Below are 23,602 nucleotides of genomic sequence, written 5' to 3'. Positions count from 1 at the left end.
TGCCTGCAGCTGCCCGGCCCGGCCGGCGAGCTAATCAGCCACCCCACGGGCTCGGGGCTCTCCGGCCCCCGGGACGCAGCCCTCGGCGGCCGGGCGCCCGCTCTGCCCGCGCGCCCCCTCCGTGCACCGGGGAAGGAGTTTGTGTGGCTCTCGCTCAGGCTGTCCGCGGAGGTTGCGGGCGTGAGAGGGGACCCTCGGCTGGGAGAGAACCTCGGGAGGACGAGGAGGAGGACGGTTTGGCGGAGAAGCCACCCCTGGCCCTCGCGGCTCCCCCTACCTATTCCATCGCTCCCGCTACGAGGCGGAAAGGGGAGGACGTGGAAGAAGAAAAAGAAAGAGAAGGGGGTGGGGTGGGAGAACTGGATATAAAGATCGGAAGGGGGGATGGTGGAAGATTTTTGGTCTCTTCGGCAGCGTCTTTTCTTAAGCGGCGGCGGCGGCAGCAGCAGCAGCAGCAGCAGCAAGAAGAGGAGAAGCAGCCCCAGCTATGACTGCCGCATGTTAATAGCTGCCTCTGGGTCCCTCGGCTGCTGCTGGAGACAGAGCCTGACTCCGAAGTTGTGCAACTGTGGACTGGCAGAGACATTTGAACCCTCTTTTCTCTTCGCTCCGCTTTTGCCCCCTTGGGGTGTGTGAAGCGAGGAACGTAAAGGAAGGCGAGCATTTGGCTCTCTTTTTCCTTCCCCTTTCTCCGTGGCTGTGTAGCAGAAGAAAGGGAAGAGAGACTTTTTGTTGTTGTTTCCTTGACTGGGGTCTCCACCCTCCTGCTGCTTTCTCTGTGCTTCGATTCTCGTTCTTTGCCGCGTGTGGTTGGGGGTGTCTGCATAGTGGCCGGCCGGTCTTTTGCCCCAAGCTCAATGGCTGGATTGTGGAAACTGCACCCGCCTTCAGGTTGTTGAGCAACTGATGGGACGATCTCAGGGACCGGCGGTTACGAAAGGTAATTTATTCTTCGCACTCTTCATAATAGGGGTCGCTCTGGCCGGGCGCAGGCTTCGGCATCTACCGGGCGGGCAACAGAGGGGGTGCGGGGTGCATGCACACTCGCCCTTCCACTCACACACTCGCCCTCACACACACACACACACACACACACTCATCCGGTCGTGATGCAGGGCGGGAAGGGAACCTCCTGGCTGGTGGGCGCTCGGGTCTGGCGCGGGTTCGAGTTTTTTCCAGCCATTCGGCGATTTGGCGGCCGAGGGGAGTGAGGGGGATAAGAGACTGGGCGCATTCGCAGCTGCACACGCTGGGGAATAGGAACAGTTCCCACCCCGTGAATTTTCCCTCCCCTCTCACCCCAGTGCCATCCCCTGGTGCGAGCAGAAAGCGGACAGGAGGGCGCCTTTTCTCCGCCCGGCTGGAACTGGTGCGGCTGGAGGCGGGAGCGGGCTGGAGGAAGAACAGGGTCTGGGTGAGAAGCTGGGCTCTGGGAAGATGGAAAATGCAGGTTGCCGAGCCCGGCGCGATTTTCCCTCGACGCTTGCCTGGAGCATCCGTGGTGGCCCCTTTTGCCCAGGTCGCGCCCCTGAGTCGTGGAGTCGCGCTACCTCCCCGCGCCCTGCCTGTTGTGTCCCCTTCACGGCAGTTTGGTTTAGACCTGCGTGCCCAGGCTTTGTTAAGCGGTTTTGACTGGAGAAAGCTTCCACTTTCGTGGGTGGCCCGGGCTGCGCTGTGCTGGTAGTGGGCACTGGGCGGGGGGCGGCGGTGTTGCACGAATCCGGGCGGCCGCGGCGCCAGGGCGGGGTGGGCAGAGCATTGGTGGTCGCGGTTGGCGGGTTACAGGTAGGAGAGAAGGCACCTCGGCGCTTCTCTCGGGAGAAGGGAAGGCTCCAGGCTGCAGCGGAGCGTCTGAGCTCAGAAGCTTAGGGTGCCAGGCCCCCAGCACTATAGGTGGGTGTGTGTGTGTGTGTGGTGTGTAGGGGTGGGGGCGACCTCCTCTACCAGGGTTACTTGGCGGCGGAGTCGGCGTTTGAGTGTGTGCGCATTTTTGCGCCCTAGGGACGGCAGATAGATATTTGCGGGGATGCTGGAACTGATGCTACTGGAGCTGATCTTGCTTATTGAAATCGCCTGGGATCCGCTTAACTGGAAAATCTGGTTTGAGGAGGCCACGGGGGCCCCCGCAGGGTGGCGAGGAAGCCTTGCCATGTCCCCTTCCCCTGGAGAGGCGCAGCTCGGCGAGATGCGTGCGGCGCGTGAGAGTCGCTGGTGCAGCGCTCCATGCACCCCAGATTGGCCCTGATGAGAACCTCATAGGGTAGTCATCTCTACAGCAGATTGAAGTAATCGAGTCCAGCCAGCGTAACTCCTGGTCCCTGGAATTCTCTCGCCACTTTCCTCGCTCTGAAAGAAACATGCGCTGCTTTTATTTATGGCCAGAGATATCATAGCAGTTGGGCGAACTCGAGCCTTGCGAGCCACCTCCAGGGTGTCTCCTCCCTGTGTCTGCGTGTGATCCCTGCCTGCGGTAGTTAGAGCACATTGTAAACAACGGTGTAAGCACTCCTGCCACAGTCTCCTTTAGAGTCGAACCTGCTATCATCTGTTGTGTTTACTTTCCTGGCTCTACTACTCATTAGGAAGTATAAGGCTTCTTGCACCTCTGATTTTACATCCTTCCAGCCAGCTGCTGGGGAAATGAGGAGACACATAGACTCTGGCAGGAAGGAAAAATTGCCTTCTGTGTTTTGCTCTGAAGTAAATAGGCGGTCTGCTAATTTTAGTGTCATATGGACTATCATCACTAGTTAAAGAATTTCATCGTAGAATCTGCAAAGAAACACTTCTTTAGCATTTTTTTTTTTTCATTTGGAGACTCTCTTATATTTCCCTACGAGAATAAACAGTTTGGTAAGATTTCTTTTGTATATTTTTCCATCTGTAATGGTCCTAAATGATCTGGATTTCTGGCGCCCAATTTATCTGTATGTGGATTACAAATAGGATAGAATTCTCAGCTCTTTTATAATCACCAAAATAGGATACCAGATAATTTGTATAGGAGTTAAGAGGATATTTGTTGTTGAATTATCTCTCAGCTTTGTTTCACCCATTTTTTTTTTTTTTTTTTGTAAACAAAGCAAGGGTAAAGAATGCACAAAGATAAACACAGTTTACAAACTGTTACTTTTGCAAGTGAAACTGCTTTTTACTTTTTACTTTCAATAATTAAAATGTATTAAATTCCTTAGGTCTAGATTAGCTCTGACTGCTTTGGTGTTTGTTGCAAATACTTGTGTTCTATTTTGTTTTAAAAAGTATAGGGCTGTTAATGTAACAGGGTACTTTGTTTTTAGGTACAATAATTTCTGGATGTCTTCATTATTTTTTGAAGACCTTGACCTCTTGAAAAAGCATAGATTGCAAAAGACACTGAATCACTGATGCCTGACTTTAAGTTATATTTTCATGAGAGAGATTGCTAATGGCCATCACCTAACAGAAAACTTAGAAAATTTTGATTTAATTCATGAGAATCTAGCTTCATGTATTTGTTTCATTTCTAGATGATACGTATTAAAGTCTTTATACTTGCAAATATTTCTGAGGATTAAAGAATACTTGTCCTCCCATTTTAGAAGATCTAATCACAATTATTCCCAGTCCTTACATTACAAGATTTGATCAGATCTGTTCTTTGTTTCCTAGCAGCATGTGTTCCCTAGCAGTCATACATTCCACAGGTCCTGATGTCATTAGAACTGTGTCTGTCAGTGTATTGTGCTGTCTTTAGCTGAAGGTGAATGTGTCAGAGTATTTGAATGCCATTCCATAGCTCTTCCTTATCACTAAGTATTCAGTAACCTGATCTATTTGTGTATATGGTTGACTAGACTATTTCTACACAATCGGGATAGGAGGAAGGATTCACAAATCACAAATAGTTCATAGAAAACACAAAGTTTTCTATGAACTATTAATGTTTTTTTAGATAGAGATGTTAGGCTGCATCAGGCATCCCCGGCCTGAAGAGTGATAAGCCAGCATGTGATTTGCCTGATGGGTGAATGCTTTTGATGTCTCATTTTAGGTTTCTTGGTGTGATTATCGTTCAGACAGAGAGTGCTCCTCAAAAATATGAATGGAAAGTCTTTCAGAAATGATTTTCTTAATCATGATCTTCTTACATTTTGCAGATTTAAATACTCTTTTCCACAGGGAATAATAGCAAGTATGGCACTTACTGGCTGCAGCTACAGAGGCTGGCATTGTTTCTACTAATTAGCAAAGGCATATTTTTTTCTGGATTTGATTTACCATTGATTCCTTTGTGTGCTATAGTCAAGGAAATCATAAATAGTAGATTAAAAAGACTATAAAATCATGAAGATTGAAGTTAGTCAAATAATATGATGCAAAACTGAATTGTTTTTCAGATTTGATTTGGACCACTTTAAGTGTTGGTTGAAACTCTCTTTAAAAAGGACTGCCAAGTAGAAGTGACAGTTACTGTTAGAAGTGGGGAGTTTTGGCCCAGAAATCAGCAAGGAAAACTGATTGCGATTTTCATATTTAGGATCAAACAGTGATTTTAAGAAATGCTGTGCAGCCTTAATTTAGCATGGTGTGAATGGCTAGAGCAGTTGGAATTTTAAAAGGATGATCTGTCCTTAAGTTTTGCAAATGGCTATTTTGCCTTCTCTTTCCTAGATTTGCATTATATTCAAAATATGCATTTGCTCACTTTGGGAGGAACCGTAAAGAATATGGCTGTATTGTAATTTATTATTTGTCCACAAGGATATATTTGCACTTGGATTATTATTATGTCTTCTTATTTCATGCAAATGCATTTCTTTATAGAATAACTACTTTTATAATTAAATAAAAAGTAAAACTTGCAAGTATGAGTAAGGTCCTCCTGACATTTTTCCTTGGTTATCTTTCTGTGTTTTGTTGGGTAGGAATAGGAAGAGGGTTAGAGAGTTGTTGATCAATGAAGAGAAAAATCCAGATTTTTCATTCGTTGTAATACATCGCAAGAATGTAGTGTGAGCATGCCTGTAAATAACATTTATGCATCTAAGGTGTGCAGGTCTTTCCCCAAATCTTTCATGTCATTACTCTGATCTGAATGTCAGCATGGCCCAATAAAATTAACTCTACTGCTGCATAAGAAACCAGGTGTAACTTTTTTCTTAGAATTGTGAAATGTGTGTATCGATTCATAAGCACAAAATATAAAAAGAGAAAAGTAGCTGTCCCACTTGAAATTAATTGAACTTCTTTATTTATTTTTGGGGGTGAATAAAAGGGGAGAGTTTCTATATTTGCTCATAATAGGTTCTATAGACCTTGATAAATCCTGTCTTCCTTATGTCTTATTGACACTTAAAACAGGAACTTAGTTTCAATTTTAATGAATATCTTCATAAAAGTGATCACAAATAGGTATTAAAAGAAGTGAAAATTTGGTCCATATTATTCAAGAATTTAAATGTAATATTGTGATGATAATCCTACTTATTTTGAAAACTATCCTTGGGATGGAAAAATAAATCACCCAACTGAATGTTTCTTTCTGCTAAAACTTCCATGTCAGTTTCTTTGTAAAGCAAACAGTGCTCTTTTATCAGTGTTTTCAAAGTGTCCTCTGGGGAACCCTGAGGATCTCTGACACCCCTTCAGAGGAAATGTGAAAAGAAAACATTTTTATAATAATGCTAAGACATTATTTGCCTTTCACTTGTATTCTTTAACAAGTGTTCAGTGGCGTTTTCCAGAAGGTATATTATATGTGATGACAAAATTGCTCTGATGGCACATGTCATATGTTCTTATGTATTCGCAAGTTTTAGAATTTTCCCAGTTTATCAATACTTGAATGGTGACAGTTACAGGTATAATAATCAAAAGTCACTTTAGAGGCTGAGTGCAGTGGCTCACACCTCTAATCCTGCACTTTGGGAGGCTGAAGTGGGCAGATCACTTTAGGTAAGGAGTTCGAGACCAACCTGGCCAGCATGGTGAAACCCTGTCTCTACTAAAAATACAAAAATTAGCTGGGCATGGTGGTACATGCCCATAGTCTCAGCTACTTAGGAGGCTTGAAGCAGGAGGATCGCTGGAATCCAGGAGGTAGAGGTTGCAGTGAGCCAAGATTGCGTCACTGCACTCCAGCCTGGGCCACAGAGCAAGACTGTGTCTCAAAAACAACACAAAACAAACAACAAAAAAAGAAGTCACTTTAGGTCATTTTTTTTTTTATTATTATACTTTTAAATTCTGGGATACATGTGCAGATGTGCAGGTTTGTTACATGGGTATACACGTGCCATGGTGGTTTGCTGCATCCATCAACCCATCATCTACATTAGGTATTTCTCCTAATACTATCCTTCCCCTAGCCTCCACCCCCCAACAGGCCCCAGTGTGTGATGTTCCCCTCCCTGTATCCATGTGTTCTCATTGTTTAATTCCCACTTATGAGTGAGAACATGGAGCGTTTGATTTTCTGTTCCTGTATTAGTTTGCTGAGAATGATGGTTTCCAGCTTCATCCATATCCCTGCAAAGGACATGAACTCATCCCTTTTTATGGCTGCATAGTATTCCATGGTATGTATGTTCCACGTTTTCTTTATCCAGTGTATCATTGATGGGCATTTGGGTTGGTTCCAAGTATTTGCTATTGTGAACAGTGCCGTAATAAACATACGTGTGCATGTGTCTTTATAGTAGAATAATTCATAATCCTTTGGGTATATACCCAGTAATGGGATTGCTGAATCAAATGGTATTGCTGGATCAAATGGTATTGCTGGTTCTAGATCCTTGAGGAATCGCCACTCCGTCTTCCACAAGGGTTGAACTAATTTACACTCCTACCAATAGTGTAAAAGCATTCCTATATCTCCATATCCTCTCCAGTACCTATTGTTTTCTGACATTTTACTGATCTCAATTCTGTCTTGAGATGGCATCTCATTGTGGTTTTGATTTGCATTTCTCTAATGTAGGTCATTAATTTTTAAGAATGTAAAACGGTCCTGGGCCAGAAAGTCTGAGAACGAACGGCTCAAGTAGACTTTTCTGAGATCTGTCTCCTTGTACTCTAAAATGCCACCCATCCAGCCACATAAAGAGCCATGTAGGATGAGAAAATGATTAGATGTCCAACCTGTAAAAAGATAGGCAGGTTGGATATAGTTATTAATTATTTGGCATTTTCATTATTCTATTTCCAAATAATCCAGTGTAGGAAACTTGTTTTTAGACTTTTGTCTCCATTTAGTGAAATGGAAACTTTAAAACAGCAGATATGCAGCCTGATCTGCTGACTGCTCTTGGGAAGGCTACAAAGGAGACAAGGGGAAAATATCTTCATCTAGGCCCTAGATCAAGATATTTTGATACCTAGAAAGGCAGAGTGGTGTCGAGATGAACAGAAAGGGACTCTGGAGTGTTTGCCTAAGTTTAATAAACTATTGGATTTGGGTTAAGATACCTGATCTCTCTGCGCTTTAATTTGCTGACATTTTTAATGGATTTAACAATTTTACCAAATTCACAGATGATTATGAAGATTTAATTGGTAAATCTATGCAGAGTCCTTAAAACAGTTCCTTGTGCATAATAATAACATAATTATTTGGTGCTATTATTATTACTATCATCATCATTATTACTGGGTCTCATGAGAGTCCTAGGAAACTTTAATCAATTCCCCATGTGATTTAGATACATGATTATATTTCACACCATTTTACAGAATGTCTTAAAATGTTGGTAAATTTTAAAATTTCATATAAAAGATAATCTTGACTTTATTTTACTCTCACACTATAAAACTCATGAAGGGTTATTAGCATTTTTTAGAGGAGGAATTAATAAAACACCTTTGTTAGCTTGAGCTAAATTTGAAGTTTGATAGTGAATGTAAATGCCCAATTAAAACTAGATTTCAAAGACCCTAATTGAATATTTATGTATCTTGGGAATTATTAGAGAGGAAATCACTTTTCTGAAGTGATATCAAGATGACTCACTATACTCTTAATCTGTTAATCACTATCTAAGCACCACAACAAGCCATTTTCAGTGCAAAGGATCCTTGGGGCAATGATATACTGTAGTTCAGTCTGTTTGTGAGTGGTGATATGTCTAACTAGTGAAAGAAGCTATGCATTCAGATTAGCTTTATTAGATGCTAAAGTTTAACTGGAGAACTGTATAATATTTTTGAATGAGATTTTGGCAACTATTTGAAAACTCTAAGTTACAGATGTACTTAATAAGTTATATACATTTTTGGGGTATATTCTATGGCTTGTTATAATTTCTGACCCAGCCTATCACTATGAAATTAGTACTATAGCACTTTCCTTCCAGAACTTTGGTCGATTCTGATTTAGTGTTGTAGAAACTAAATTATCCTCCATACATAGGAATAGCTGGGAAGTGTTTTTAATTATGAGATTCTCAGAAATGGTCTTTGGACTGAGAGTCACTTGAATACAACCCTAAATGTGCAAGTTTCTACCTCTGTTATTGCTATCTGTAAAACAGAGATAATAAAGTCTACATTGCTGGTTTGAGTGGAGTAATAGGAAGTAAATATACAAGTACCTAGTGGAGTGATTATTTCATGCATAGTACCTTTTGTTATTAGTCATAGTATTATTAGAAATGTTCTTGAGTACCATTATTAAGAAAACTTAGCTAAATCAAATATCATTTTCTTAATTGAAGAGTTCTTGATGAGCTGGGAAAATCAATAGCATTTTCTTAAGTAGTTGAGAAAGGTTCGAGTCTTGTGTTTATTTTTACTATGTTGTTTCCCTCTGTCCCTTTTTAACCTTTTAAGTACTTATTTCTGAGCTCCTCTTCATCTTAAAATGTTATGCTCTGCTCCTAATTCCCCATCAAAAATTACAATCCTGGCAGAAAAATATTTTTGACATCCACCAAATACTGTGTCCGAAGATTGACTTTAAATTAGGTATAAAATGACAGTAACAATTTAAGATGTTTTAAATTAAATACCCTGTTATCTTTTCACATGTCAATCATTCTTTAAGCTTTAACTGCATCAGAATTTTCTATAATGCTGTAACCATATCAAGTCATCATAAACGTCAAAGATATCAGGATTCTTATACTTTTAAAAGATTTATAATCCCAGATTTTAAGTCTCGTAAGAATCCCATAAATGAGATAAACCTATAAAATTCAGGTCCCAAAATTGCTTTGAAGACTAAAACTTTTGAAGGGCTTGTAAATGAGTGCAAATTTTAGAATTGACATCTATATTTCAGTGACAGTGCCAATAACAGAAGTTATTAAAATGTGTGACTTTTTCTATAATTATCCAGCATGTATACTGAAAAGGAAAGGATATGATATGGTAGGTGGTAAAAATGAATGAAAAAGTAAACTGCACATTGGACTGGACGACTGGCTTGCTAAATTGCACCAGAATTAGGTGTTTTAAAGTATGACTCAAGGAACTGAAAGCCAAGTAGAAACGACACCCCCTCCTGTTTGATCAGCTTGTGTTGGTGTTTACGCATCCCGCAGAGGCAGAGCGTGTTACTATTCAGGACAGCCCCAGTGGCTCCACAGTAGCCTGAGCCTGTGAGAATAGAGGAGAGACTCAAGCCCAGTTTTTGATGTTCTGCTTGGGTGGGTAACCTGAATACTAAAATGCATTCCATTGACGCTGACCCTGTAAGAGGGTTTTCAACAGTCTCCTGTTTTGTTTTGATTTGGTTTGGTTCCCCCCTTCCCCGTTTCCTTTTTCTCAAACTCTTCCAAAGACTTTTGGATAAAAGGAAATGGTCCTGACTGATGGTCATCTTTTTGTATGAGATTTTATTTCTGGCAAGAATGGAGGGGTTCAACTGGTTTTCATTAACACCTTTTGTTTTTTCAAATTTCCAGTGTTCTTGGTTTGTCAATGGCTTATGGTTGTTGTTTGAACCTTGACTCAGAATACTGATCATGACTTCAAGGCGTGGACAAAGAACCTATTGAGAAATCATTTTCTGTTAACACAAGGCATGTGTGTATCTATAGCCTTTCTTTTTATTGGCTTTAAATGTTTGGTTGATGTTGTCTAATGAGTTTTAATTATATTATTAACTGTAGTTGGCTTTGGAGGAAGAGTTTAGGCAGCCATTTAAAAAAATTACATACAATCATCTTTTGAGGTTTAGGCAATTTCAATTAGTTTTCACTATGATTCTTAATTTTTATGTGTGATGGTTAAATATTACAGTCATTCTAAAATGGTGCAATTTTATGATAGTATCTAAATAATATGTACTTAAATTTAACTTAAAATATTTAATAGAATGGGTGTTTTCACTATATCTATTTTAATTGCAAAGACACCTCCAGCTAGCTTTCTGCTGAACTGATTAATTTATTGGGAAGTTATTGTGTTTCTCACCTAAAGATTCTTGGGAAAGAGTGAAGTTTTACCTAGGTATCAGAAAAAAATTGGATACCTCTAGGCTTCTGCTTCAGTTCCATGCCTACCAGTTCCAGGCCTACCCAGCCTACCAGTTTTCTTTTTCTCTGACTACTGGATTCATTCCCTTTCACCACAGTCTGAATTAAGTACTCAGTCTTATACTGATCTACTGTCGTCAGCTTGGTGGAGGCAGTAAGAATATTGCAGTTCCTCTGTGGATGAATGGATAGCTAGCTTGAAGAAGAAGAGGCTCAATTAAGAGAGGGATGTTGCTCACACAAAAAGAAAGAGGTGCTGATAGTATCTGAATAGTGATTCTTTAATAACTGGGACAAATCAGGTGTTGGAAGAATTGGTTAGGCAAATCATTGAAAATGGGTTTACCCTCTTCCTATAAGAGGCCAGAGTGATCTTAGAAAATGGTTCCTTACTCACTCGACCAACAAAACCCAACAAAATTATGCAAATCGGGAGGTTCAAATCTTCAGGTTCATTTCAAGAGCACCCAAGTTATCTATGAAACTGCTCAAGACATCTAGTCTCTGTATATATGAAAAGCCACCAAATATCTAAAAGAAGTCCCTTTGCAGAAGCAGTGTGCCATTTTCATCCTACAGTGGTAGAGCCACTGTACAATGGCTCTGTTCAATGCCAGATGGGAGAGCTGGACACAGGTTTGTTGGCACAAAGAGAGCTGGATTTTTTCCTGTACATGCTTAAAAATGCAGAGAATAATGCTGATCTTCAAGGTTTGAATAGAGACTATCTAGGCATTGAGTAGATTCAGATGAACAAAATCCCCAAGATGTGACATCTGATAGTGCTCATGGTTGAATTAACCCATGTATGAGCTTCGCTGGCCACATTACTGAAAAGGAACAAATTGTTCCAAAACCAGAAGTGGAGACTGCACAGAAGAAAAAGTTATGTCAGAAGAAACTGAAGAAACAAAAACTTATGGCATAGGAACAAATACAGCATAAAATAAATGCAAATAGAAGTAAAACCAGAAAAAGTGAGTTTGTAGATATGTATCCATCCATCTGTTTGAGACGTCTAATTATTTTACACTTGCTGTGTACTCATTATGTCATACTTCTGATGAGAATATATGTTTATTCAAGTAAACCTTCTGTTTAGAGGCAGAGTATTCAAAATTATATCAAGTAAGATATTTCAGATAATTGAGCATGGATAACTTTATAGTTGCCTAAAGCATAAAACAAAATATACTTCAGTGTATCCAGTAGTGTTTTTCAAATGATAGACATCTAATATGGGCCCATTATTACCAAAACCAGAGACTGAATATTAATGCTGACACTTGACCACCTGAGGTGGCTTAAAGCTATTGTATGTATTGTTTGAAATACTCCTAAATTTATTATGTTACTTTTCTTGTATTCAGAAAAGAAAGTTATGTTGAGTTTTCATTTTCATTTAAATGTACCAAGTCACTGTAAGTAGTAACATATGAAGATAATTTGGAAGAATTTTTAAAGGTTAGTAGAAGGGCTAATTAGCAGAAATCTTATGTACAATGACTTTCCTTACTAGTGCAAATCCTCAAAGAAGAAGGAGCACTAAAAATTAGTATGCTGTCAATATTTTTTTTTTATGATTTGACGTTATTAAGCAAACTTTGCGAGTATTTCTTTTTCTGGTGCGTTTGATTAAATGTGTGATCTTATCTTGGTGAAATAGCCTGCTGGGCTGCAGACAGTAGTGTTTAGAAATGAAATTTGCTTAGAGCCTCTGAGCAGACATTTATTCAATGACACCCTTCTTTTTTTTTTTTTTTTTTTTTTTTTTTTGAGACAGAGTCTCGCTGTGTCGCCCAGGCTGGAGTGCAGTGGCCGGATCTCAGCTCACTGCAAGCTCCGCCTCCCGGGTTTACGCCATTCTCCTGCCTCAGCCTCCTGAGTAGCTGGGACTACAGGCGCCCGCCACCTCGCCCGGCTAGTTTTTTGTATTTTTTTTTTTAGTAGAGATGGGGTTTCACCGTGTTAGCCAGGATGGTCTCGAACTCCTGACGTTGTGATCCACCCGTCTCGGCCTCCCAAAGTGCTGGGATTACAGGCTTGAGCCACCGCGCCCGGCCGACACCCTTCTTGAATAATAGATGATAGTGAGATAACAATGGTGTGTGTATGTATGTTTTCTTCCTTGAATTTAGGGGATGTTGAGCCAGAGCAACAACAACAGGAGAAGTAATGGGGGTATGAAAGAAAGCATTAGATTTATATATGAGAAATTAACCTACTTTATTACAAATGAATGAACAGTCTGTATGAGGGACTCATAGTATCAATGTCAGAGGACTCTGTGTTAGCCCATATGTTTTGTTTTAGCAGTCCTTGTATGTTAATTCCTTGCCGGCTACTTTCTTTTAGCTTAGTAGAGGTTACTCTGGAATGAATTTTTCTTCAACATACATCGTTTGTGCGTGCTTTTTCAATTCTACTTGGGTGCTGGTAATGGCAGAATTTTGATTCCCATTCTTCCTAGTATAGAAGATCATATTTAAATTTTTTTCTGATTATAGTACATGCTCATGTTGAACACTTTTGAAATACAGAGATACATAAAGTTAAAACTGAAAGCACACAATATAACATAATATATTGGCATACCACCATGTTCGCGGAGATTACATCATACTTAATTTTTGCTTCGATTATCTGCATCTGTATTTTGTGTATGTGTTTGTTTTAATTGAAATGAGATTAAACCATATTTAGTTTATAGAATTATCTCCAATTTCTCAATGCCATTATTTTTGAAAGCATTATTTTAAGTATTGTAAAATATTTCATAATGTAGATATACTATGATTTATTCAAACATTTACTTATTCATGTGGGTTGTCATTTGTTGCTAGAATAAGTGATGTCACCATGATTACCCAGGTGCTGAAAGCTTGGCCTGTTCTCTAGTTTTTTCTGTAGTACAGATTCCTTGAAGTACAATTACTAGATCAAGGAGTAAATAATCCCTTGACTTTTTCTACTTGGTTACAGATCCAGATGCATCATTGCCGTCTGTATAACTGGTCCTCTGAAAGTTTTGGAAACTCTTAAGAATTGTTAACTCTCAGTTGTGTATAGTTCATAGCTACTAATTCTTGATTATGTATAGTTAGTAAAGTTAGTAACTTTTACTAAGTTTTTGGTAATTCTTAAGAATTACTAATGCTCAGCTGTACATGTACGCCAATATATAAAAGCAGAGGTCAATAAAATAATAATAATAAATGGAAATTTACTGATTATTAATATTTAAGTAAAATTGTGCCTTATGTCTTTGAATTTAACATATTACTAAAACAAAACCATACAACAAATTTGCTCCATGAAAAATTGAGTCCATCATGTGTCTAATATTTCCATAAACGTTCTTAGTTTCTTTCACTGATCTTGAGTGGACCTCATATCTCTTAAGTTTATCTAAAGTATCAACTTAACAAAACTTTTTCTTTCCCATACTTCTTATGGAACAAATGGTGGTTTGGGTTATTGTTCTAAAATTTAAGTATGAAAAGTAGGAGCAAATTATCAGTCAATGCATTTAAAATAAATGAAGTTTGTCTATAAAAGTAGATGGGTCAGAAAAGTAATTAAACAGAACATTTTGGCTTATAATAAGTAAACGTGAACACAGATTTTGCTAGGTGTAACCTCAATTGGAGATCTGTCTGTAGAAATAAGAGTTAGATACAGGCTGGATGCTATGACTCATGCCCATAATCCCAGTACTTTGGGAGGCTGAGACAGGACAATCGCTTGAACCCAGAAGTTTGAGACTAACCTGGGCAACATTGTTATACCTTATCTCTATAAAAATTATTAGAAAATTAGGCAGGCATGGTGGTGCATGTCTGTAGTCCCAGCTCCTCAGGAGACTGAGGCTGGAGGATCGCTTGAGCGGAGGAGTTCCAGGCTGCAATGAATCATCATCGCGCCACAGCACTCCAGCCTGGGCTACAGAGTGAGACTTCGACTATTAAAAAAAGAAAGAAAAAAAAAAAAAAAACAATAAAAATAGATACATAATGTGAAGTGTCCAGTAGTGTTTAGGTAAAATTAAAGAGTAAAACAGCAGGTGGATAATGCAATTTGAAATCAAATTTCCAGTAATACTGGTACCTACTGAATTTGATTTCATTGTAGTTCATTCTTTGTTCTGAGAGACTTTAAACAGTATCTTTGTGACTTCTGCTTCCATTTGTACAGACATATTTACGATACATTTCTAGCAGTCAGAGTGGAAACATATTCTACTTTCACTATCGATATTTTGTTTAAATCTGCACCAGAACGTATTTATGGGACAGAGTTTAATGCTTGATAAATAAATGATTGTATAACTGCATGAATGTGCTTTATGGACCTAGAAGAAACAACTGAACATGAAAGCAGTTTTTGAAGTTACTGTTGCAAGATAAATTTGAGTGCCATTGAAAATTGCTCTGTACATGCACGTGCAATAAAGAAAGGCACAGAAGGAATCTTGAAAGCCAGACTCTGTGTTTTAGTTTCCTTAAAAATATATTGTCAAGAGTTGAAGTGACTTGCCCAAAGTGACATGGCAGTTTTGTAGCACATGCTGCCTTCTATTATGGAATTTCTTTCTTTCTTGCTTGCTTGCTTGCTTTTTTTTTTTTTTTTTTTTGAGACGGAGTCTCTGTCGCCCAGGCTGGAGTGCAGTGGCGCGATCTAGGCTCACTGCAAGCTCCACCTTCTGGGTTCACGCCATTCTCCTGCCTCAGCCTCCTGAGTAGCTGGGACTACAGGCACCGGCCACTATGCCCAGCTAATTTTTTTGTATTTTTAGTAGAGACGGGATTTCACCGTGTTAGCCAGGATGGTCTCGATCTCCTCACCTCTTGATCTGCCCACCTTGGACTCTCAAAGTGTTGGGATAATAAGCGTGAGCCACCGCGCCCGGCCTGGAATTTCTTAGTCTTGCACTTGAGAGTTCTCATTTCTGATTTCAGGAATGATGTTATCACTCTCTATCTTGTATCGAATTAGTCACGTAACTTCTGTAGGTCTGTTTCATCTGTAAGTAGAAGGTAGGGTGATAGGTGGTCCTTTTATCCTAAAATATCCATGGGATAAAATAAAATGGTAAAGCTTATTAGAATACTTCTGCTTGCAAGGTGTACTTTTCAGAAAAAACTTAATAGGTAGTTGATGTTGTAAGAATTTTCACATTTCTTCCTTTGTTAAGAGCTAAGGCTCAGTATTGCATGTGGTAATAGCACATTTTAAAAAGATGAAATAGATTAAACCATCTTTTTGTGATGGCTTAAAGGGAAAGTGACATAATGAAGATGCTTTGCATGATTTAAAACCATTAAGGAGTCTGATATATTTTTATGATATTTCTCTATTATTAAGGATAGTAATACGTTTTGTTCCTAATAAATGATTTGAGGATTGGTATAGTTTGTTATATCAGCTTTCTTTTTCTTATGTTTATATTCAATACTTGTTAGATTCAGAGCTTTGGGCCCATGGTAGTGTTACCTTGTATCAAGGCAATTTCAACTTTTCTTCATTTATAAAGCAAAAGTGCATACCTTGAGTATAGAATTCTCAGTGTCCTCCTTTTACTCCTTTTTTTTTTCTTATGGCTGAATTTATTTATGTAAAATTATTACAATTTATTATAAGGTTCAAACGTTAAATTGTGTTTAGTTCTACATTAACGAAATGATCTTTACTGGCTGGGCTTAATAAACACATAAATAGAAAAGTATCAATTACAGTAATAAAAATGTATATACATGAATGAAAATCAAAGAGGAAAAGTAGAAAGAGGGCAAAGGAATCATAAAAGCATGATTTCAAACCTTTCCTCTATGTCACACTGGAAAAGTTACTTCACTTCTCTATGTCAAATTTATTCATGTGTGGAAAAGTATAAAAACAATACTTACCTTTCAGAGTTACTGTGAGGATTAAATGAAGTAGTGCACATAAAACATATTGCACACTGTCTAGATTTGTATAAGCACCCAATACATTTTATTATTTGTGTTAATTTTTTCATTAATTTGTTGTTGAAGCTGCTACCTTTTCCTAAGTGGGTCTCTAAATTGTTCTACTATTTTTCTGCAGTTCCCAAAATACTAGTTTCATTAAATCATTAATTTTATAATTCACTATTTATTTGTTAGCACCAGATGTCTGCAGGGTGCTGGGGATATGGAGCATAACATGGCAGAAAGAGCCTCTGACTTTATGGCACATGCAAAATCATGGAAATAAAGAGGAATTAAGCAATGTATCCCTCATTAGTTAGTCATAGTTAAAATTGTGGTAACTGTTTTAACAGAGGAAAAGTCCAGGATGCTATGAGAGTTTAGCAGCAGAATCAGACCTTGTCTGAGCTAGGTGGTGAGTGGGATATGAAAAGACTTCCCAGAGCCAGTGACATGTGAACTGAGATAGGAAGGTTGACTAGGCAGCCCTAGAGAATGTGCTCTCTTCACTTTCTGTCATCAGAAGAGCTCATCACAGACCCAAGCATGTTCTGGTGGAGGATGTTAATAGAGCTGAGTACAGGGAGGAAAACTGAACATTGATGCCTTGATGTGGCAATGGAGACAACAAATCTCAAATTTTTCCTTTACAGAGAAAGTGAGTTAACATTGAGAATGTTTCAATATCACTTGTCTAGCTTTACTATTACATTTCAGGATGCCAGAAAATAAACTCTCTATTGACCATAAACAGTGGTCAGGCACTGAAGATTTGAGATGAGCAGGAATATGTAAGATCTATACAAATATTGAAATGAAGATTTCAGAGTTTAGTTTTGGAGATAGGTATCTGTTTGTATTGTGACGAGGAGTGTTTTACTCCAGAAGGTTGGTTCCTACTCATCCTTATCCTCTTATTTCTTCCCATCCCTATTGACTTACTAAGTACCTGGTATCTTTTATCCCTGAGAAACTCTGTAGAAATAGAGGAGCCAGCTTTAGGAATACCAGTGCTAAAGAAAAGGCTATGGTTATGACTCTATTTATTTGTCAAAGAATAGCAGTAAAATACCCATCTGGAAAACAATTGTTAAGGAAAATGTGGTATTATTGTTTAGTAAAGAGAATAGACTTTGTCTTCTTTTCACTGCTAGGATTAAGGTTATTATTTAAATTTGGGGGAACTTTCTACAGTATGTAATGATAAAGATTATTTCTTAATTATTTGGAACAAATTAATACTAATAAAGTAATAGTGAAGTATGTTTTAAAAAATGATTTTTGTTTAGGAAGCTTTGGGCAAAATGTTAAGTAAGTGTGGTTTAGGAAAATTAACTTAGTGAAATCAAATTTTTAAAAGAGGAAGAGTCCTATAATAGAAGATACTATATTTAGAGTCATTAATCTTTTTCATTCATTTATCAAGAAATATTATTAAGTGCTTCTTTTTTTTTTTTTTTTTGAAGACAGCGTTTTGCTCTGTCACCCAGGCTGGAGTGCAGTGGCACGATCATGGCTCACTGTAGCCTCGACCTCCTAAACAGGTGGGATCCTCCCACCTCACCCTCACGAGTAGCTGGGACTACAGGTGTGTGCCACCATGCCCAGCTAGTTTTTTTTTTTTTTTTTAAGTAGAGATGAGATCTTGCTTTGTTGTTTGGACTGATCTCAAACTCCTGAGCTCAAATTACCCACCCACCTTGGGCTCCCAATGTGCTGGGATTATAGGCATAAGCCACTGGTGTGCCCAGCTTGAGTGCTTCTCATATGACACAGTTAAACACAATTGTGATAAAGATTAAACAGGAAAAATACTACATTTTATGAACTGGTCAAGTAGTGCCTTCCTGAAGAAGGGAACCTCCTATTTCAAGGCTTAAAGAAAGGGGCTCAGTTCTTGTGAGGAACTCAGAGGTTAGAGAACCTGGAACATAAGGATTGAGAGAAGTGATGTGAGATCTGGCTAGTAAGTAGTAGTCAGAATTTGTAGTGTTTTCTAAGGTTAAGTATTTTGGGATTTTATCTTAGGAGCAATGGGAAGCCATTAAAGGTTTTAAGCAAGGTAATAACAAGATCAGATTTTCATTTTAAAAAGATTATGTTGGCTGCTCTGTGTAGACATAATTGGAGGAGGCATCAAGAGGGGCTGTGGAGAGACCAGCTACATGAGCGTCTAAGCCACTGCCATACTGCTTCTGAGCTAAGCAGCAAAGGATAGATGCTGCTTCTTTCTGGCCTCAGTTGATTCATGTGTAAAGAAGTGGTCTGCATTGAATAATACCCATCTTGACTGTACTGTGCTGTACTCTAATTAGATTATAAAGATATGGAGGACCTAAATGAGATGGTGATCATTGGTTAAATGACCTCATCTAAACTTTACTATTTTTCACTGATCTACCTATATAAGATATGGTTGCAGTTATCATTCTGTATCCAGTTGTTTAATGTGGATTTATTTTTTACCTGAAAGTTAAAAGGCATTCTCTGGAGACCCATAATGTAACTAGAAATTTTAATATGTTTGTATTTTAAATGCTATTTAAAAACCATAAAGCCAGATGTTGAAACTGCATTTACTTTAATTAAGAAAGTTGAAACCACAAAGATCTTTCATTTTGTTTACAGTGGTTTATTTATAAATACCCATCACTGAAGTCAGAGAATTCCTGTTTCGATGATATCTGAAAAGAGAGTAGTACATTTTTCTTCTAATAGTGGTTTAATATTCTGAATGACAGATACAAAATAGTTGACTATATTATTTAAGAACTTATGAAACACTTCAGCTTTTATGCTTTTCATTAATAATGTAAATATTTTATTTTCCCCTTGTGTTCTGTCCTCTGACTCATCATTGCTCTTTGTCATCTCTCTCTTATGGCATTTCTGACATTCTGCCATGACTTTCGATTATTTCTCTTCCTGTTTTAAACCTCTATGAAAATTTATAAAGTCATCTGCCAGGTGTAGTGGCTCACGCCTGTAATCTCAGCACTTTCGGAGGCCAAGGCAGGAGGATCACTTGAGGTCAGGAGTTTGAGACAAGCCTGGACAACGTGGTGAAACCCCACCTCTACTAAAAATGCAAAAATTAGGCAGGCTTGGTGGCAGGCACCTGTAACCACAGTCACTCGGGAGGCTGAGGCAGGAGAATCGCTTGAACCTGGGAGGCGGAGGTTGCAGTGAGTTGAGATGGTGCCACTGCACTCCAGCCTGGGCGACAGGCGACAAAGCGAGACTCCGTCTCACAAAAAAAAAAAAAAAAAAAACAAGAAAATGCAAAGTCATCAATGGCTGGAACTTCTTTTAGTCTTTTCATAAGCTAGAGTATTTGGTTATGAAAATGAAATTTGATTTTTTCGAAGGTAAGGGCTTAGTATATTAGATGAAATGTACGTGAAATGTGTTTTGTATGATTTAAAAAGGTAATAGAACAAGCTCTAATAACTTGTTTGTGTCATGATACTTGGTGATTTAGAACATGAGCTTTAGAATCAGAAGACTCTGAGCCTAAACCGCGGGACTGCTGTATAGCAGCTATGTGACTTCGGGTCACTTCCTAAGTATCAGTTTATGCTCTACATCGTGAGACTGATTATATCTGTTCCATAGAAGGATCGTAAGAATTAAATTCAGTCATGTAATCTAATGCACGGGCAGAAGGTTTAGTCATTGTGAGATTCAGTTAGGAAAAATTAGTGCTATCACCACCCTTGCTTCATGTAGAAAAAGGGAGTGGAACACAGTGGTTCAAGCCATTTCCTTTTTTTCCCCTTTGCTCCTGCTCTTTTTGCAAGATTGACATTGCATTTTATATCTGCTGCTTTCAGTCTTCAGGGACTTCCATTTGGAATCATTCTGGCATGTTGCTTCATGTATATCAAACTGTCTTTTTTTATCTCTGACTTATTCTGAAAGGAATGATTATCTGGCAATTTGTGAGATACAAATGGAAGCCTGAAACTTATAGCAACGTCAGATAAGCACGCCAGAAATGCCTTTATTACTTATTTCTAATACTGCATTCTGTAGGCATATATACATAATATATGGACTGTAAAGTACAGCTTGATACTTAGTATTTTAGGACAGACATAGTCTTTCTTTTTCCCCAATGAACATTTTCCCCTAAATCAATTACTTTTAGAACTTGAAGAAAATTGCTTAATTTGAAAGTGACAATTTAAGAAAACAGTCTCACTATTGCAAAGAGTTACTGTGACAGAGGCTGGAATATGAGCTCAGGGACCTTTATCCTGAGTTAACTTCTCTCTTATTGAATGCAATAGTTTCATAAACATGTATTAATAATTAAGGATTATAATTAAATAATATTTAGCAAATGTATTAGATATTATGAGGAAAAACATACAACTGACATACATAATAAAATAGTATAGTTTTCCAGAACATTTTGAAGCCAGGTTTTCTGAAAGCACCTGTAGAGGTGTATGAAGTAGGAATCAGTGTGTCTTTATATTTGGCCTGTGAGAACTTGCCCTTCAAAGGTAGGCTTGTAATATGATGTCAATATTTGTGTCCTCTTCAAGAACTGCTATTTCAATATAAGACATTGTCTGCTCTCTAATTACAGTATTCAAAAGAGAGAGATACAATTTTAAGCCTCTCTTGATAGCTGAAAAGATTTTTTTTTGAAAGGACATAAAAACCCTTAAGTTCTTGTTCTGGGTAACCAAGTATCATATTTTATTTGTAATCCTAACTGCTATGAAAGTGAATTGGTAATTTTTCCATGTTTTTGAGTCTCTTATTAGAATTAATACTTTTACAATAAGTTGCTTTACTATTTATTTATTTTTCTGAATAGTTTATTAAAAGAGCTGTTAAACACTTTGTGACATGTTTAAACATATTCAAAAAACTTATTTTGGATAATTTTATGTAATTGTTGTAGCAAACCAGATGTTGGGAAGTTCTTATTTAATCAGAGATAAAAAATATTTGCAATATAGTTTTGTCTAGCTGTCAGCTTAGATAAATGAATCCATTTCAATCAGCATGCTCTCAGTGAAAAAAGGAGGAGATATAATAACATTTTTCTAGCTACATTTGTTGAAAATAAATATTAATCTTCTATGTGGTTAAAACCATGCTGTGCCAACTCTATCATAACCATAATTGCAGGGAAGCCTTTCAGATTTTTATTTTTATGAATTCTGGGTTTTTTTTTTAATCCTTCTGGAAGCATTGAATTAGATTCTGCTTTTCATTTAGATTATATGCTCATTCATGTTTGTGTTAATCTCATATTGAGACACCTTGTTAAGATACTCTTGGATAATTTATTGTCCAAATAGAACATGTGATCTGGTCAAGATTTTTTTTGGGTCCCAAACATAAACCTTATCTTAACTTTTCTTTTAAATCTGTTGTAATTCGTGGGAGAAGTTTAAATATATGTTTTTGTTTTTATTTTATTTCAATTCATAATTGTACATATTTATGGAGTACATAGCAATGTGTTGATATGTAATATAGAGTGTTCAGATTAGGGTAATTAGCATATCCATCATCTCAAACACAAAGACATAACAAGCAATATTTTATATATTCCTCGTTCTCTTTGGTTCTATAGCATTGGTTAAGACAAACTCCTTGCTTCTGTAGTTATGCTGACTTCCTGGAAAATGTTGCATGAAGTAAATCACTACAGGAAAACAACTCTGGACGAACAAAACAAAATAAAATTAGGCATAAGGCCAGAAAAAATGTTAATTTCAAGCTCCATTGGAAATGCCAGTGAGAAGGATGACAGGGACTCATGTAAGTACAGGAACCAAACTGGTAAGGAATGAGGTTCCATATTTTAGTCTTCTTAGTGTACAGTCAAGAAAGAGAGAAAGGGAAACCCAGACTACAAAGGGAATACATTTCCTCCTGAAACAATACCAACAACATCATTTTCCCATAATAATAAAGTTTGATTTTAGATTTATATTTCCTCTTAGGGGTCCTTAATTGTTTAAAAGGAATTGTAATGAGGGGTTCGATATTATGGTTATAATTACTGATTTTTGTCAAATGTATGGAACGTTTGCAGGGAAAATTGTTAAGACAGTAGAAAAGCACTATGAACTGTAATAATTACCAGCGTTAACTGATTGTTCCAGTTCATGTTGATGTTTGTCTAGGCTATTTATTGAGGAAATAGAGAAAATGAAGATTGAAGGTAACGTTTTATTTGCACCTCTAATAATAATTCTTAAGGATGACTGTCAGATTTTTTTTCAAAGTCAGATTATCTCTCTCATCTCAGTTTTATTGATACCCTCTTCAGAAAGCAACTTTTGAAAGGGTTCTTCTTAATTGGTGGATAGAAAATTGGTTAGAAGCACTTCACGAAATTCCCTTTGGAGACATGTTAGACTGCCAAGGAAAAGGGTGAAATGATACATACAGTTTTATTATCTTCTCTTGCTTTTATTATGGCATTCTCATGAAAGAGTAGAAAGTACATTTGATGGGCTCTCTACAGTTACAGATACAACCTACAATACAAGCAGAGAGTGATGCAAAATTGTTCTCTTATGGATTTCTCATTGGCCTCTTGTTTCAGTGGCTTGAGGAATGAGAAGTGAAACAATACTCTCAGCTTCCGAAACACAGTGGTTTTGAAAGTAGGTGTAGAACCAGATTGGTGAGAGGTGGTGTCTGTCGGTCAAATGCCTCCACTTGTGTGTAAGATTTATATGTCAACATCGTGGGTGTTTGCCCACACACTATCGGGTAACAACCCATATTTGATTTTTATTTTTTTCTCTAATGTTGAGGGTGTGTGTCTGAGTGTCTGTGACTTAGTGATTGGGCATTTTGGGTTACCTTGTCATTCTTACATTGGCCAGTTTCTGTCTGCTTCCCTATGCCTTGAGAAACACAATAGAAACGACAATATAGAAGCAAGCCATCGGCTTCCAAGAGCAAAATTCTAACAGATCAGACTTTAAGTGAAGGAATGATTTGAGGACATTTCCAAATATAGCACTCTGAGTTATGAGTTTATAAAGTGCTAGGTAAGTGTCTTTGTATTTGTTAACTGCTTATTTTAAATTTTTCATGCTTTGCTTAATTAATCAACACTTTCTATTCATAAAATTTCTATACTGGTAAATTAGAATTTTTTTGAAATGATTTTTTAAAATTGTTAAATTCTTATTTTCAAAAATAATACTT

At 38.0% G+C, this 23,602-nt stretch overlaps 1 protein-coding gene across 7 annotated transcripts in view; it reads left to right on the top strand.

Annotated features, from left to right (window-relative positions):
- The first annotated feature begins 392 nt into the window (after positions 1-392).
- The window catches only part of ADGRL3 (adhesion G protein-coupled receptor L3), a 902,055-nt gene continuing 878,845 nt past the window's right edge, over positions 393-23,602 (top strand). For all 7 annotated transcript variants that reach the window (XM_031935344.1, XM_031935342.1, XM_031935341.1 and 4 more), the window contains exon 1: positions 393-940. The gene's annotated coding sequence lies outside the window, so the exon portion shown is untranslated. The remainder of the gene's footprint in view (positions 941-23,602) is intronic.

Source organism: Piliocolobus tephrosceles, chromosome 3, assembly GCF_002776525.5.
Source record: "Piliocolobus tephrosceles isolate RC106 chromosome 3, ASM277652v3, whole genome shotgun sequence".
NCBI lineage: Eukaryota > Metazoa > Chordata > Mammalia > Primates > Cercopithecidae > Piliocolobus > Piliocolobus tephrosceles.
Note: the sequence above shows the minus strand (reverse complement) of the source record. Positions and strands in the feature narration are given on the sequence as shown.